Consider the following 15,788-nt stretch of genomic DNA (forward strand, 5'->3'; position numbering starts at 1 on the left):
TTGAAGTTTGCAAATCTGAATTCCTGTTTCAACAAAAGTTTCATATGAAAACATCAGAGGCGGTTTCATCAGAATGAGAAAACAGCTGGCCATCAATATTGTCCTGGAAATCGCAGAAATAACTATGATTTTTTTTTAAAAAAAAAAGGTCTAAAAATCGGGAGAAGAGAAAAATATACCCGCAGAGTAAACACTACCACGAAAGTAAAAAAGTCAAACAAGGTGGTGAGAAGCAAGGTGGTAATTTAAACCATACAACAGTCATGTGGGAAAGTGGCTTTTCTGCTGCTGAGGACTGCGAGGCAGGTGAGGCAAGTCACCCTGTAAGTGGCAGGCCCCCATAGACCCAAAGCATCCAGGTTTGAAGAGTCCAGGGTTTGGACCCTCCATCCCAGTTTACTACTTCAGACACCCATATCCGGGACCTCCTTCATTAACATTTACACAATGCACTGAAGAATGGCTAGGTTATTTACATACATTCTTGGGTAACGACAGTCGGCTCTAAAACATTTAATCTCAACTCAAGGATCCTGGACCGGTGATTTGACTGATTCTCGGGGCTTGCATTCACCTTACCTGTAAAATGGGCCAGTGGTTAACCTTCCAAGTTCAGCTTCTGGATTCGATACTGCAGATTTATTTCCTGCAGCCCCCTCGGAAAGCCTCAGGGTTCCCAGGTGCTCAGGAATCATCTCCTTGGGGGTACACCGGGAGACAGGCTTCAAATAGGGGCCGAGAACTGCGTGACTCCCGGGTCCTTCTCCAACCCGGGACTGCACGAGGGTGCGAGGAAAGGAGATGCCGCACAGGTGCGGTGCAGGCCCCGCTCGCGCCGCCGGAGCTCGGCCGGGGTTGCCCGCTCCTCCCACCGCCGCGCCTCGACCTCACAGACTCCGCCCCGTTCTCCACGCCTCCCGCTAGACCCGAGGGCGGCGCTCCCGGCTCGTCCCGACGCGGGCGAGCTGACAGTCAAAGCCACTTCTCCACCTCAAGCCGCTCGTCGTTCCGCTCCTGGCCCCGGCTGCCCTGTGGCCGGGAAATACTTCGTCAAGTATTAGACCTCACCTCGGCCCGAGAGGGGCGAGCGCGCAACCACGAATGTCCAGGGCCCCCTGAAGCGAACCACTAAATGGGAGCCAGACGCCAACCGAGCCCATCACCACGGGCCGAAAGCCCCCAGAGTTGCCTTTCCAACTGGGCGGACGCCTCACTGGCTCCGCGCTGCTACCGCAGGCACCGCCGCGGCTTTCCGAGCGCGCCGCTCCCTGATTGGTTATCAGCGCTCTCGGCTAATCTCGCGCGCCCTGGCTGGCCCAATGGGGTTGCCCGCGGTGTAGAAGCCCGCAGCGCTGGAGTGGTGGTGCAGCTGTTTCTTTCGGTAGGTGTGTGGGTGCCATCTTGTGTGTGGCTGTGGCTGGGGTTCTCGGTGGCTGGAAGCTTATTTAGGGTCTGGTTTTTGTAATGGGGGTCCTTGGGGGAAGACAGGGGAAGTGGAAGGATCTGAGCGAGGAGACCTGGCTCATTCTCACTTGCCTGGAAGGACGACTCTCATGGGCCCGAATTTCATGGCCTGTTAAGGGGAGCGAGGCATGGTGTGGCTGTGGAGCGGTGACCCATACTTCGGTCTGCCGTCATTGTGGGGTTCGGGTTTCGATGCCTCAACGGCGGTTATTTGGTTTCCGAGAACTCTTTTAGCCTTTTATCTCATTGAGACTCAGGTGATCCATTCTCCGTTGCTAGTCAAAGGAGACGGGCTTCTGGATTCAGAAAGGTGCAAAGTTGAATATGGGAGGGAGGAAAGAGATGCCTTACCGACGACCCTCAAGTTTGAAAGAAATCCCTTTGCTTTCTTTTCTTTGCCAGCGAGCCTGCTGCCTGTTGGCTTTGCTCTGGAGTTGCCCAAGTGACCCAAGGGTAACTCAAGCCATCCTTTGGTATTAGAAGACGTCAAGTTATGCTTTGGAGCAGCTGTGTTCATTACTCTGTAACCAGCATTCCTGCAGCGTCTTTTTTTTAAAAATTAAGCTAAAAAGTGCTCTGTTTTCATAAACAGGGCAGGTTAAAGGAGACCTTTGGCAAATCTTTTTTTTCCTGGACTTGATGTTGCAAATGTTCAGATCTCTGCGTTTTGCCTTGCTATGCTTGATTGTTTCGCCCGAGGCAGGAAGTGGATTTAGTAGGCCAAATAGAATCTTGAGTTTTTATGTGGGCTGAGAGGAAAGCGATAAGAATCACTTTGTTTTCCTCCCCATTTCATTCCCCTCCCCGATTGGCTGAAATAGAAAGCACTGCATCATTTCATTTGAAAGGAAATGTAATGCACTGAAAACCAAGCCAATGAGAAAATAACGTTTCATGGTTAGCAGGGGGGTTTTTGTTGTTGTTTGTTTTTGGTCATGGGTCTTGATCTCTGGGCCCGGCCCTGTCCGTAAGCTCTGCTCAAGGCAAACGCTCTACCACTTGAAAAGATCAATGAAAGTATCCATCACATCCATGTCAGGGGACCATGCAGAGGCAGGCAGGAGAAAGATTATTACAAGGTTTATTAGAGGAGCCATATTTCTTCCGGAGAGAGAGCACATGGCTGCCTCCTCTATCTAGGTAGCAGCAGGGTCTGGGGGATAGGAAGTGAGGTAGATGGAAGTTTAGGTAGGTCTGAGTGGGGAGAGGGAGGACTGGCAGGTCTGGGTGGAGCTGGGGACCAAAGGTGGGCATAATGCTTACACCACTTACAGTTTACTGGTGGTTAATTGGAGATAAGATTCTCCTGGAGAATCTCCATGCTTGGGCTGGTTGTGAGACGCAGTCCTCAGATCTCAGCCTCCTCAATAGCTAGGATTACAGGCGTGAGCCACTGGTGCCCGGCTTGATTAGCAGTTTTAACACATTGAGAAGAAAGTAGAGACTTGTCTAGTTTAGCTTTTGGTTATTCAGGGTTAGCTAATGACCCAATTGAGTAAGCAGTCCACAATGTAGATAGAAATACCAAAACAGTTGGCACTTTGTTTTAAATTTACTTTTTTATCCACAAGCCTTATAAAACCTAAGTTGTGATCATTAAAATATCCCTAAGTCACGAGCCAGTGGCTTACACCTGTAATCCTAGCCCCTCAGGAGACTAAGATGTGGGATCTCAGTTGGAAGCTAGTCCAGGCAGGAAAGTATGTGAGATTCTCCAATTAGGCCCTAAAAAAATCAGGCAGTGGGAGCTGTGCTCTACCACTTGTAGAGCACTAGCCTGGAGCACAAAAACTCAGCAAAGCCTAGGCCCTGATTTCAGTCTGTGTGCACTAAGTATTCAGATGTCTAAAGTTATTAGAAGTTTTACCACCAGGAAATTGATTGTTAAGAAACACTACTAAGAGTTGGGGGTGTAGCTCAGTAGTAGAGCACATGGTTAGCATTTGAGGCCCTGGGTTGGAGATTCCTAGCACTAGAGAGGAAAGAAGGAAGAAGGACCAAAAACAGGAACTTAGAAAATGTTGCTAATCATTTCATTCATTTGTAATTGTTGGGTGAACAAATGAAAAAATACAATAGTTGGGGAAATATAGATAATAAACTTTTTGACAGAAAATAAATCTAATCTGATCTTTTAGAAAACTTGACTTTCTATTTGGACTGAATTAATTTTTGGCTTCTAGGTTATGTGTACTGATGCTATACCTTAGATGTTGCCAATCTATGAAAACATCTACAAAAGAATTTTGAAAAATGAGAATCACAATGAAGAATGAACCAAAAGAGTTGAATGTTATTGGAGATAAAAGCAGGGTTTTGGGGGGAAATAAAGCGAAACTCCCAGAAGCAATCTTAAAGACTGGATCTATGAGGTTTCTTTTTTTCAAGACTATAATATTGCCATAACATGATCTATCTTTCCCTAATTGGTAGGCTTGCCCCTTGCTGAATAATTGTCTTGGCTCTAATCTGCTTTATGTTTCAGGATTGACCAGCTTTGAAGTAAGAGTTTAGTGCCCTTTCTATAGCTCTTCTGCCTGCTCTTCCTACAGCAGTTTCTAGGCCCCAGGCAGCAATTTAAGGTTTCCCTATCCTGTTTATTGATTCTCACAACATTCTTCTTTATATCAAATGTTCAATACATATCTTTTGTTGTTGTTGTTGGTTGTGGGCTTGAACTCTGGCCCTGGGTGCAGTCTCTGAGCTCTTCTGCTCAAGGCTAGTGCTCTACCATTTTAAGCCACAGCACCAATTCCAGTTTTTGTGTGGTTAATTGAGGATAAGAGTCTCTCTGAGAGTGAGTCCAGCCCAGGCTGGTTTCCAACCTCAATTCTCAGATCTCAGCCTCCCAAGTAGGATTATAGGCATGAGCCATCACACCCGGCTTTCAATACACTTCTTATACATTCTGGACCAAGCATCTTAATCTGTTTATTAATCCTTACAACATTCTTCCACATCTCTTCCAGTGACTCCCCTAGTCCAAGAAAGGTGTCAGTGTTATAAAATTATAGATGATACAGCTCAAGGGTGAGCTTTGTTAAACTCTGAGCAGCATGGATCTTCCTTAAATACAGCTATCATATGACCCCCTTCCTTAATCCTGACATCAATTTATACTCTTATTCCACCACAATAAGGGAAGGCTTATAAAATTTTGTGTGTATGTGAGGTTAAGAGCTCTTTCTATGGAAAAACACAGTTACTGTGATCCCTCAAGCAAGAATAATCTGTTGAAAGAATAGTTTTACTGAAAGCACATAAAATCTGAATAGAAGAATATTAAATGTAACCTCAATATCTGAGCTTTCTCTTGCTGAAGGATATTGGTTGCTTTTCTAGCTTTTGGGTTGTTTTCAGACTGAGTTCTCAGCGGGGGAGGGGTTGCTAGGGATGAACCCAAGGCCTTAAACATGCAAGCAAATATTCTACTACTGAGCTATAAACCAGCCCCTGACTCAAGGTAAAACTCTATGGCTTTAAATGTATTATTTTACATATATAACTTGTGTAAATTTGAATAATTTCTAGAAAAAAAACTAGGTATCTTAACACCCCTTTAGATTTTATAATCTCAAGATCTTCAGAAGTGTGGTTTTATTTTGTTTTATGTGCTGTTACCGATGCTTGAACTCTGAATTGTGCTCTCAATTGAACTTTCTTCTTACAGTCAGAGCTCTACCACTTGAGCCATACCTCCAATCTGGCATTTTTGCTGGTTAGAGAGAGTCTTGAGGACTTTTCTGCCTGGGCTGGCTTTCAACTGTGATCCCACTGGTCTCAGCGTCCTGAGTGCTTAAGATTATAGGCATTTTACATGAACTATGTGTAGAGATTAAAACAAATTTTCACTTAGATTGGTATGTTACACAATTCTCAGTGTAACTTCATGCAAATACAAAATGTAGATTGTTTTTCCCCATTATCTGGTGATGCCCTGTTTAGTTAGAAAAAAATGATAATACCTTATAATTAATGTAATGTGTTAGAATCTGTTCATTTAATTAAGCATAATAAAGTCAGTAAAAATTTCCCACAGGAGGGCTGGGAAGGTGGCTCAGTAGTAGAGCGCTTGCCTTGCATGCCTAAGGCCCTGGGTTTGATTCCTCAGCACCACATATGAAAAAAGCTGGAAGTGGCGCTGTGGCTCAAGTGGTAGAGCGCTAGCCTTGAGCTGAAGAGCTGAGGGACAGTGCCCAGGCCCAGAGTTTCAGGCCCCACGACCAGACCAAAAAAAAAAACAATTCCCACAGGTCTGTTTGTAGACACTTGAAAAAAAATGAGAGAAGATTTTATGGTAAAATTGTAAACACTTTATTTTTTATTGTGAAAATACCATACAGAGGGGTTACAATTCCATGAGCAAAGTAATGAGTACATTTCTTATCAAGCATTGTTGCCTCTATCTTTGTATTCCCTTCCCATCCTTTCTCATCTCCTTCCCCATCTGCCCTCCCCAAACACTTTTTTACCACACTTAATATGTGATTTTTTTAGCTGAAAAACTAGATTACATGTAATAATCATATTTTTTTCTTAAAAAATGATTTTTACTAGCTGGGTGCCAGTGGTTCATGACAGTAATTCTAACTAGTCAGGAGGCTGAGATTTGAGGATCGCAGTTTGAAGCCAGCATGGGCAGGAAAGTCAGTGAGACTCTTATTTTCAGTTAACTACCATAAACCCAGAGTAGAGCTATGGCTCAAGTGGCAAAGCTCTAGCCTTGAGCAGAAAAGCTCAGTGATAGTACCTAGGCCGTGAGTTCAAGACCCAGGACTGGCACACAGACAAAAGAAAGATTTACTTATCTTGGTGTTGGGGTTTGAACTCATGGTCACTTGCACACAAAGCACATGTTCTATTAATGAACTATACTCCCAGTCCTTTAAAACTATTGCACTACTAGAAATACCTTGTGTTGGAATTTTTTTTTTTTTTTTTGTCTGTTGTAGGGCTTGAACTCTGGGCCTGGGTGCTGTCTGAGCATTTTAGCTCAAGGCAAACAGTCTACCACTTCAGCCACAGTGCCTTTTCTGGTTTTCTGGTGGTTAGTTGGAGATAAGAGTCTCATGTTCTTTCCTACCTGGGCTGGCTTTGAACCATAATCCTTAGATCTCAGCCTCCTTAGTAGCTCTGCATAAGCCACTGGCGTGCGGCTATTTCTGGTCTTTAATATAATACATTATGGGGATAAACAATGTTGCTAAAAATGATTTATAACTGAACTTGATCAATTTCAATGAAATTGATTTAATACCTGAATCATGAGGATTTCCATTAATTACCTGGTGTGTGTGTGTGTGTGCGTGTGTGCGTGCGTGCGTGCGTGCGTGCGTGTGTGTGTGTGTGAAACATTCAGATTGCTTCACTTAAAGGGGGAAAATATTGAACTATATATATTTGGCTTCCCCCCCTCTTTTGTTTCTTTTATAGTGCTGGGGATCAAATCCAGGATCTTTGTTTTTTAAGCAAGCACTTTAATCCTTGTATCCATGAATCCCAGGCCTATGGCCTTTTTGGGGGGAGCAGGGAGGTGGGGAAGGGAGAATGAAGAAATTCTTTTCTGGGTAAACCTGAACTTCTTTATTTGTAATCTAATACCTTTTGTTCTTGTTGCTTAAAGTAATGCTTTTTATGCAAATGAGACCTGTGTATATCAAATTTTCTCTTGAGACTCATTTCTTCCTGGCCTTTTAACAGATCTGTTTAGTTTTTGTCCAGCTCTTTCTTCCTATGTTTTTTCACTTGAGTATTGGTTAGTATCTTCGATGTAATTTAGATTAAAAACCAAATTCTTTCCCTTTTGTCCAGTGAATAATATACATATAGCTTCAGTCTCCAAAATGGCTTTTCTGTTCATCTCTGGGTTCTTATTGCCACCATGCTTACCTTACTTTAGCTCTTTCCTCCCTCCTTCCCTCCCTCCCTCCCTCCCTCCCTTCCTTCCTTCCTTCCTTCCTTCCTTCCTTCCTTCCTTCCTTCCTTCCTTCCTTCCTTCCTTCCTTCCTTCCTTCTTTATTTGTCTTGGCACTATACTGTTGAGCCCTGCCTCTACTCAGTTTTTCCTTGGTCATTTTTGAAATAGGATCTCATTCCCTACCCTTACTGCTCAGTGTGCTCCTAAGCTACTGTCTACTTACTTTTAGGCTTCTTGTCATTGCTGAGATCACAGATGCCCATCACCATGTCAAGCTTCCCCCAATGGAGACTGTTTTTTAAGCTTTTTTGCAGGGACTGGCCTGAAATTATGGTCCTCCCAATCTCTGCCTCTCACTTAGGATGACAGATGTGTATCACTGTGCCCAATTGTAGATTGAAAAGAGGTCCTTATAACTTTTCTGCACAGGCTGACCTTGAACTGTGACCCTCCCATTCTCAGATTCCCCAGTAGCTAGAATTAGCAGCCTGAATCACTGACACTCAGCTAGCCCTTCATTTTCTTTCTTTTTTTTTTTTATTTTATTTTACTTTATTTTTTTGGGTCCAGTCGTGGGGCCTGAACTCTGGGCCTGGGCATTGTCCCTCAGCTTTCAGCTCAAGGCTAGCGCTCTACCACTTGAGCCACACCGCCATTTCCGGCTTTTTTTCTTTTTGCTTATGTGGTGCTGGGGAATCGAACCCAGGGCCTCATGCATGCAAGGCAAGCGCTCTACCACTGAGCCATCTTCCCAGCTCCGCCCTTCATTTTCTTTCTTTTTCTTTCTTTTTTTTTAATTTTAATTTTAATTATTTTTTTATTGTGAACATACTGTACAGAGGGGTTACAATTACATGGGCAAGATAATGAGTATATTTCTTATCAAGCATTACAGCCTCCTCCTTTGTTTACCCTTCACTTCCCTTCCCAGCCTCCCCCCACCTCCCCCACCGAATCCCTCCCGCCCCCCCACCAAAGTTCTAAAGTTTGTTTTGGACATAACAACTTGTACTTCTCATTGTTGCAATGGGTCCACCTGTATCCTTAAATGACTTGTTTTCCCCCTTCTCCTCCACAAATTATACCTACTTCAAATATAGTGAAAGCAAGGGTTATACTGTGGGGGAGGGACATACAAAGCAACAAAGAGATAATCTTATAAATGCGTTAGAAACAAATGCATGAAAGAAAAAAACATTTAAATACATATCTAAGGGTTCATTTTCCTAACATCACATTACCTGACCTTTTCTGCTTGACTCATACATATACTAGATATTGCAAATAAGGGAATCCATGGGGCCTATGTTTCTTTGGGCCTGGCTTACTTCACTTAATATAATTTTTTCCAAGTCTTTCCATTTCCTAACAAATGGGGCAATGTCATTCTTTTTGATGGAGGCATAGAATTCCATTGTGTATATATACCACATTTTCTTGATCCATTCATCTACTGAGGGGCATCTGGGTTGGTTCCATATCTTAGCTATGGTAAATAATGCTGCAATAAACATAGTTGTGCTAGTAGCTTTAGTGTGGTCTTGTTTGTAAACATTTGGGTAAATGCCCAAAAGTTGGATTGCTAGGTCATAGGGGAGCTCTATGTGAAGTCTTTTGAGGAACCTCCATACAGCTTTCCAAAGTAGTTGAACAAGTTTACATTCCCACCAGCAATGAAGTAAGGTTCCCTTCTGTCCACATCCCCTCCAGCATCTGTTGTTAATTAGAGTTCTTGATTTTTGCCATTCTAACTGGGGTGAGGTGGTATCTCAATGTTGTTTTGATTTGCATTTCTTTTATGGCTAGGGAGGTTGAGCATTTCTTGATGCGTCTATTGGCCAGCCTTCTTTCCTCTTCAGAGAAGTTTCTCTTTAAGTCTTTAGCCCACTTATTTTTTGGGCAATTGTTCTTTGAGGATTTGTTGTTGGGAGATTTAATTTTTTGAGTTCCAAGTATATTTTAGATATGAGACCCTTGTCCATTGTATGGCTAGTGAAGATCTTCTCCCAATCTGTGGGCTTTTTATGGATCTTGCTAGCTATGTCCTTTGCCATGCAGAAGCTCTGCAACTTCATGCAATCCCATTTGTCCAACCTTTCTTTGATTTGTTGTGTTTCCGGGCCTCTATTGCCCTTCATTTTCTTGAAACCATTTTATAGCTGGGTATGGAGGTACACATGTTTGTAATTCCAGTACTTAGGAAACTGAGACAAGAAGATCATGAATTTGACACTACTTTTAGACTGTAAAGTGAAAACTGTCTCAAAACCTTTTTCTTTTCCTATCCATTCTTGACAAAACCATACTCCTTAGTTTGGAATTTTTATTAGGTAAGATACAGATTTGGCTACTATTATGGGGACACTTAAAAGTAAATGTGTCCTTAAGGAATAAACTTTTTATCCTTTGTAAAACACAGAGCTGATACAATGGCTGTGCTACACATAGTTGTCAAGACCCCCCCTCCCTCCTTGTTGCTCTGCCATTCTCCTGCAGCTCCAACTTATGAACCAACATGGCCGAGTCAAATCCTGCACTTACAGATCATCTGATGAAGGGTAAAACACATTCTGTTGCAGGACAAATAACTGCATGCAATAATTGTAGACTCAAACGGCTCAGAGAATAGATAGGACTCAACATCAGCACAGGTTTACGGGGCAGGGAGGGAAAAGAGGGAAACCTGTGGAGAGAAGCCTCCAGCCAAAACTAGAGACTTATTCCTTGCTTTCTTAGTCTGAGGTATTTACAGTGGGTCCAAAGGAATGTTGTCTGGGATTTGTATGAAAGTAACTAATAATGAGAAAAAGATAGTATATAAAGTGGGTTGCAGCTGGAAAAAGTGAGGGAGTGAAGCAGGGTGTCAGTTCAAAGACTTGCTCTGTTGCCAGCCAAATGTTACTGTTGGTCAAGAAGAGAGGATAAGGTGGGAGTGTTTCTAGAGGCACTGGTGTGGGCCAGAATAAAGGACACCTGCTATTTGTACCTAACAGTAGTACATGAATTTATTGTCCAAGCTTAATTCTTAGGCTATTTCTTACATTGTCACAGAAAAAAAAAAAAAGGTAAAAGCAATCTCAACTCCTCTGTTATGATTTTTGAACTTTATGGTTGTCAGTCTCTTGGTGGTTAAATTGGGGAACAATTAGTCTCTTTTTAATTTGAATTTTATTGTAAAGGTGATGTACAGAGGGATTACAGTTACATGTCAGGTAATAGTCCCTTCTTTTTGAACAGTGTTACCGCCTCCCTCATTTTCTCTCACTTTTTCCCCTTCATCTCTTTTTTCTCTCACTTTTCCCTTTAGTCTCTTGTCTGTCTTTGTCTCTGTCTCTCTGTGTCTCTTCTCTCTCTCTCGCTGATCAGTTGTGGGGCTTGAACTCAAGACCTGGGCACTGTCTCTGAGCTCTTTTTTACTCAAGGCTAGCACTCCACCACTTTGAGCCACAGCCTCACTTCCAGTTTTTGAGTGGTTAATTGGAGATAAGTCTCACAGGGACTTTTCTGCCTGTGCTGGCTTCAAACCAAGATCCTCAGATATCAGCTTTCTGAGTAGCTAGGATTACAGACATGAGCCACCAGCCCCTGGCCCGTTAGTCTCTTTTATTAGTAGGGTCTTCTCTGTACTTTCCTATCTCTATCTGATGGTGGTTTCCACTGCCAAGAATTACATTCTTTTGACAGATGCTGTTACTGAACCCAGGTCTGACAGTTCACCCCTGAAAAGGCCAGAGACTCAAGGACAAATTGTTGGGGCTAGAAAAAGATTTATTTGAAAACTCATCAAAATAAAGAAGAGGGGAAAGTTACCAACAAAGACCATCTTAGAGAACTCTGGTACAAAGTGTTTTTCTAGGGTGAGAAAGAATGAGCTGGGAGATACTGAGTGTGACATCTACATGTTGAACGGGGTGTCATTAGTATCTGAGGACTCTTTTTTGTTTTCTCCTACTGTATTAGTTAGCTTTGAGATAACTTTTGTCTTTTACTGCCAGTCCTTATAATTTTTTATATATGTATCATTTTTCCTGTCTGATTAGCATTTTTTAAAATACTTTATAAAAAATTAAGCATTAATTTAAATAATGCAGGCCTACATTGAAAATAGTGCCCTGATATCTTTCAAATTATTCAAAATATCTACTCCCAAGGTTTGAGATTTTGGCAAGCCATTGAAAGATGCTGTGTATTTCATCCATTATCATTTTGGGTTTCTTATAGAAAAGCAAACATATGCCGTCACTTAAATCGTCACTCATCAGCAACCAGTTCAGGACACCTAGAAAACATTAGCATAGTTCAGTAAAGCTTTTGCCCAGTAAACCAAGTATCCCATAAGTCTGTAAAACAATGGTGCATGTTCCTTGTGCCAGTCAGAATCTGATACCAATTAAAAGGTGACAGCTTTGCCATCAACAAGAATCATGCTCTTCCATGGCTAGGATAGATTGTCATTTTACTTTGAAGAATGAGATTGGTGAATCCCTGTCTCACACCTTGATGCCATCAGAAGACCAGCAATTAGACTGGGTTCTGTACATCTAAAGAAAACGTACTGGTTAGTAAATTTTAGAACAGGCATCCCTTAAATTTCTTTTACCAAGAATAGTTCACTTTTCAGTTAATCGTTAAAATACTAAATCAAGCCAGATGGAATGGCACATACCTGTTAATTCCAGTCTAGGCTACCCAAGACCCTTTTTCAAAAGCACATACCTAAATGCAAATAAGTAAGCACAAGGTATCCTTTCCCTGGAGAACAGAGAGTAAACAAAATTGACAGTTTTAATTTGTTAGGCTTGGCCAAAATTAGTAAGTGAAGCTAGAGAGGTTATTTTGGTGCTTCTTTGTCACAACCTCACAATCCTCTTTAGAGTAACAGACATTTCATCTCAACCTATCCTGTGAGAAACAAAGTAACTCCTTGGAAGACAACTCCCTCCTAAATATACTGAGGCATTTTATATTCAATGTCAGTTGACATTTGACAAATATTGGCTCATTTGAAGATTGTTTCTAGTAGAATAAAGAATTAAGGTCTGGGAAGGTGGCTCAGTAGTAGAGCACTTGCCTTGCATGCATGAGGCCCTGGGTTCGATTCCTCAGTACCACATAAGCAATAAAGAAAAAAAAGCCAGAAGTGGCGCTGTTGCTCCAGTGGTAGAGCGCTTGAGCTGAAGAGCTGAGGGACAGTGCCCAGGTCCAGAGTTCAGGCCCCACGACCGGACCGCCCCCCCCAAAAAAAAAAGAATTAGGTGGGGAGATCTGACTTAGTCCCATTGGGCTTTCTGTGTAAAACATGATACCTATGGAAAGTATTCCTTACTTACAAATAAAAACATCAGTACCTTGATAAAATACAAGCAAGAATAAAAGAACAAGCACAGATGGCCTACATTTAAAAAAATAAACTTGTAATTAAGAAAATATTCAATATATAAATACTATTGCCTAGCATGTACCAAAAAAGCCCTTGGTCTCTGTATGAACTTGTCACTTTTCTGGAAAGCAATTTGTCAAGAAACAAATATATTGCTAGGCCCTAATGCTTACACCTATTATCCTAGCTACTTAGGTTTAGCTCCAGCCCAGCAAGGAAAGCCAAGGCTCCAAAATAACCAGCAAAAACAATGGGAGCATGGCTGAAGTAATAGAGTGCTAGCTGAGCTAGCAAGCTGATAAAGCTTGAGGCCTTGAGTTCAAACCCTAATACCAGCAAAAAAAACAAAGGATGAAAGAAAGAAGAGAGAAAAAAATGCAGCAAGTCCTACAGTTCTTAGGAAATGTAACATCATAATGAAATGTAATCAAGACTTTAGGATTATAGTGTAATTTGGTATTTGTGAAAAATTGGAAAATATACAATAACAGAATGGCTTTATAGATTAGGGTATACCTATCATGATAGACTTTTTCAGCCTTTTTAAAAACATATTTAGTAATATGGGCTTCTTAATGACAGACATTTTGTGTTTTTTATGCAAACTAAAACTACCTACATAGCAAGGAGCAGATTTCATTCTCATTGGTGGGAACACAAATTGTGCAGTCATTTGTTATAAAATTAAGCCTTTATCTTATAACTTAATCCTGCTCCTATACTGAAATTTATCAGCAAGGTCTGAGAGCTCTAGTAGATTCTCATCATTGCTATAGCACTTGGCATTATCAGTTTTTGTTTTAAATTTTATTCAGTATATGAGATAAAGAATAATATCTCATTGTGCTTTGAATTTGCATTTCTCCTGATTTGTAGGCTTCTCTGATGGAAAATGAAATGAAAACTTATATTGGCCTCTGCAAATATTTATAGTTGTTTTATTTGTGATCATTACAAAACTAGAAATAACTCTTGTCAAGTAGGAAATGAATTTTTAAAAACTTCAGTATACGCATAAAATGTAACAGGAAGCAAATACATCCAGAAAGGAAATAGAACTAGCTATATACTAATTTATGAGAAAATATTAAAATAAAGCATAAAACATTATGTTATTAAAAGTTTCTAGAAAACTGGTCACAAAATAGATGAAAATTATAATTAAATATTTCAGAATGAGCCAAGAGAAATTACAGAAAAAATTAAATTTTTGAAAGAATTTCGTAAACTGGAAATGAAAAGATCAGAAATGAAATGGCAATCAGAGAAAGCTAGAGTTCTCCAAATATAAACATACTATCACAGTGATGACAAGCATATAACCCTGTGGCTGTTAATGACACTAGATTTTAAATTTAAAAATGGTTAAAACTTTATATTGCTCATCTGCCACAATAAAATAAAGGAAACAAAAGGAGTGGATTTGAAAGACTTAGAAGTACAGTTATAACACTAAACATTAACTGACGTTGAAATCTATATTGAAAGGGATACTGAATCTAGGTGTCTCAAAGCAGTTAGCACTGAGAGGTAGTAAAATGGTTGGATTGGGGGGGGGGGCGGGGCAAGGGCCGGTTGCGTGTCTTGAATTCTGGGCCTGGGTGCTGTCCCTGATCTCTTCAGCTCAAGGCGCATGCTCTACCACTTTAGCCACAGTGCCACCTCCGGTTTTCTGGTGATTAATTGGAGATAAGAGAGTCTCAGATGTTCCTGCCCAGGCTGGCTTTGAACTGTGATCCTTAGATCTCAGCCTCCTGAGTAGCTAGGATTACAGGCGTGAGCCACTGGCACCCGGCAAATGGTTGGAATTTACAAATAATGAAGAAATAATTTATATGCAATTACTAGTTCAGTCATTAGAGGCCAATGGTTTAATCATTTCTGCCTTCATAACTGAGCCTACATTAAAACCCTGTCCAATGGAGTTCCTTTGTCAGTGAATATAAGGAAGTGTCCTGGGAAGTGTGAGCTCAGAAAAGGGCATTGGAAGCTCTGACTTTTCTCCATCCCTTGCCCTAAGCATCTCTTCTATTTGGCTCTCCTGAGCCTTATCCTTTTTAATAAACTGATAGTATCACTAGAACTCCTGGCCAAAAAAGCAATGTTGGAACCTCACTCTCCCTTGCATTAAGAAAAAAAGATTTTATATGTATATGTCTATGAATTTTCTCTGTCCAGCAAAAACTGGACAGAGGACAATTTTAATCTGTCATGTCCCAATTTCTAGAAAAGATGAAACAAGCCAGGAGATATGCATATGTAGACTTGGCGGTTTGCTAGTTCCTGGCACTGGGCCATGAGTCTCCTGGCACCTGGGCTCTTGGGGCAGGCTGTTTTCACTCTCAGTGTGGTATCTTCTGCAGGGATTCAAACTCGTAGGGTCCCTGTTTACTACATAAAATACTTTTCCTGAGTTTTGTGAGCTGTTCTGGCTGGGGAGGTAGTATGAGAACCTTGCACTTATACTTGGTTTGTCAGGATAGTCCCAATTTATATGGGACTTGTAACTGTTTCTGAAGTGAAAGGTAATCTTGTGATACTCAGGGCTGGGGGAGAAGGGACGCAGAGGGGTTGTCTGTGCTGATTCTCTTCAGTTAGTCTCTAATTGAATTGTAGGGCCATCCAGTTGATGTCCAATAATTAATGTGAGGGAGAACTTCACATATTTGTTGTCCCATGAGTATTTAGCAGGCATGGGAATAACTGCAGGTGTCAGAACAGAATGGGCCTTTGAAATTGTTTGGTGCATGATGAAATAGATGGGGTTGCCTGCAGTCACCTTCCCAAATAGATCATTTTGTATGATATGATTTCCCCAAATGATATGATTTGCAAATGGCCCTTGAGAGAAAAAAGGTTTCCTTCCCCTAAGGAAATAGGTCACTTTCTTTTTACAGGTGTATCAAACATAAATGGGCTCAATTTAATGAAAAAGGGGAATTTCAGATTGCTATATACAGCAGCTACAGCTGTAAAATATGAACAATAAAGGAATTAATAATAATTTAAAACAAGGTTCTTAGTAAC

General features: G+C 41.3%; 2 protein-coding genes across 7 annotated transcripts in view; one reads left to right on the forward strand and one right to left on the reverse strand.

Moving 5' to 3' along the window:
- Setdb2 (SET domain, bifurcated 2) overlaps positions 1-1,147 on the reverse strand; it is a 35,900-nt gene extending 34,753 nt beyond the window's left edge. For 2 of the 4 annotated variants that reach the window (XM_013034838.1, XM_013034835.1), the window contains exon 1: positions 580-886. The gene's annotated coding sequence lies outside the window, so the exon portion shown is untranslated. Of the gene's footprint in view, positions 1-579; positions 887-1,068 lie in introns of those variants that run through there. The other 2 variants (XM_013034836.1, XM_013034839.1) reach the window with 2 other exon arrangements.
- Positions 1,148-1,311: 164 nt separating this feature from the next.
- Cab39l (calcium binding protein 39-like) overlaps positions 1,312-15,788 on the forward strand; it is a 104,979-nt gene continuing 90,502 nt past the window's right edge. For 2 of the 3 annotated variants that reach the window (XM_013034859.1, XM_013034857.1), the window contains exon 1: positions 1,355-1,381. The gene's annotated coding sequence lies outside the window, so the exon portion shown is untranslated. Of the gene's footprint in view, positions 1,382-15,788 lie in introns of all 3 variants that reach the window. The other variant, XM_013034860.1, reaches the window with a different exon arrangement.

Source organism: Dipodomys ordii, unplaced genomic scaffold (assembly GCF_000151885.1).
Source record: "Dipodomys ordii isolate 6190 unplaced genomic scaffold, Dord_2.0 Scaffold197, whole genome shotgun sequence".
Classification (NCBI taxonomy): domain Eukaryota; kingdom Metazoa; phylum Chordata; class Mammalia; order Rodentia; family Heteromyidae; genus Dipodomys; species Dipodomys ordii.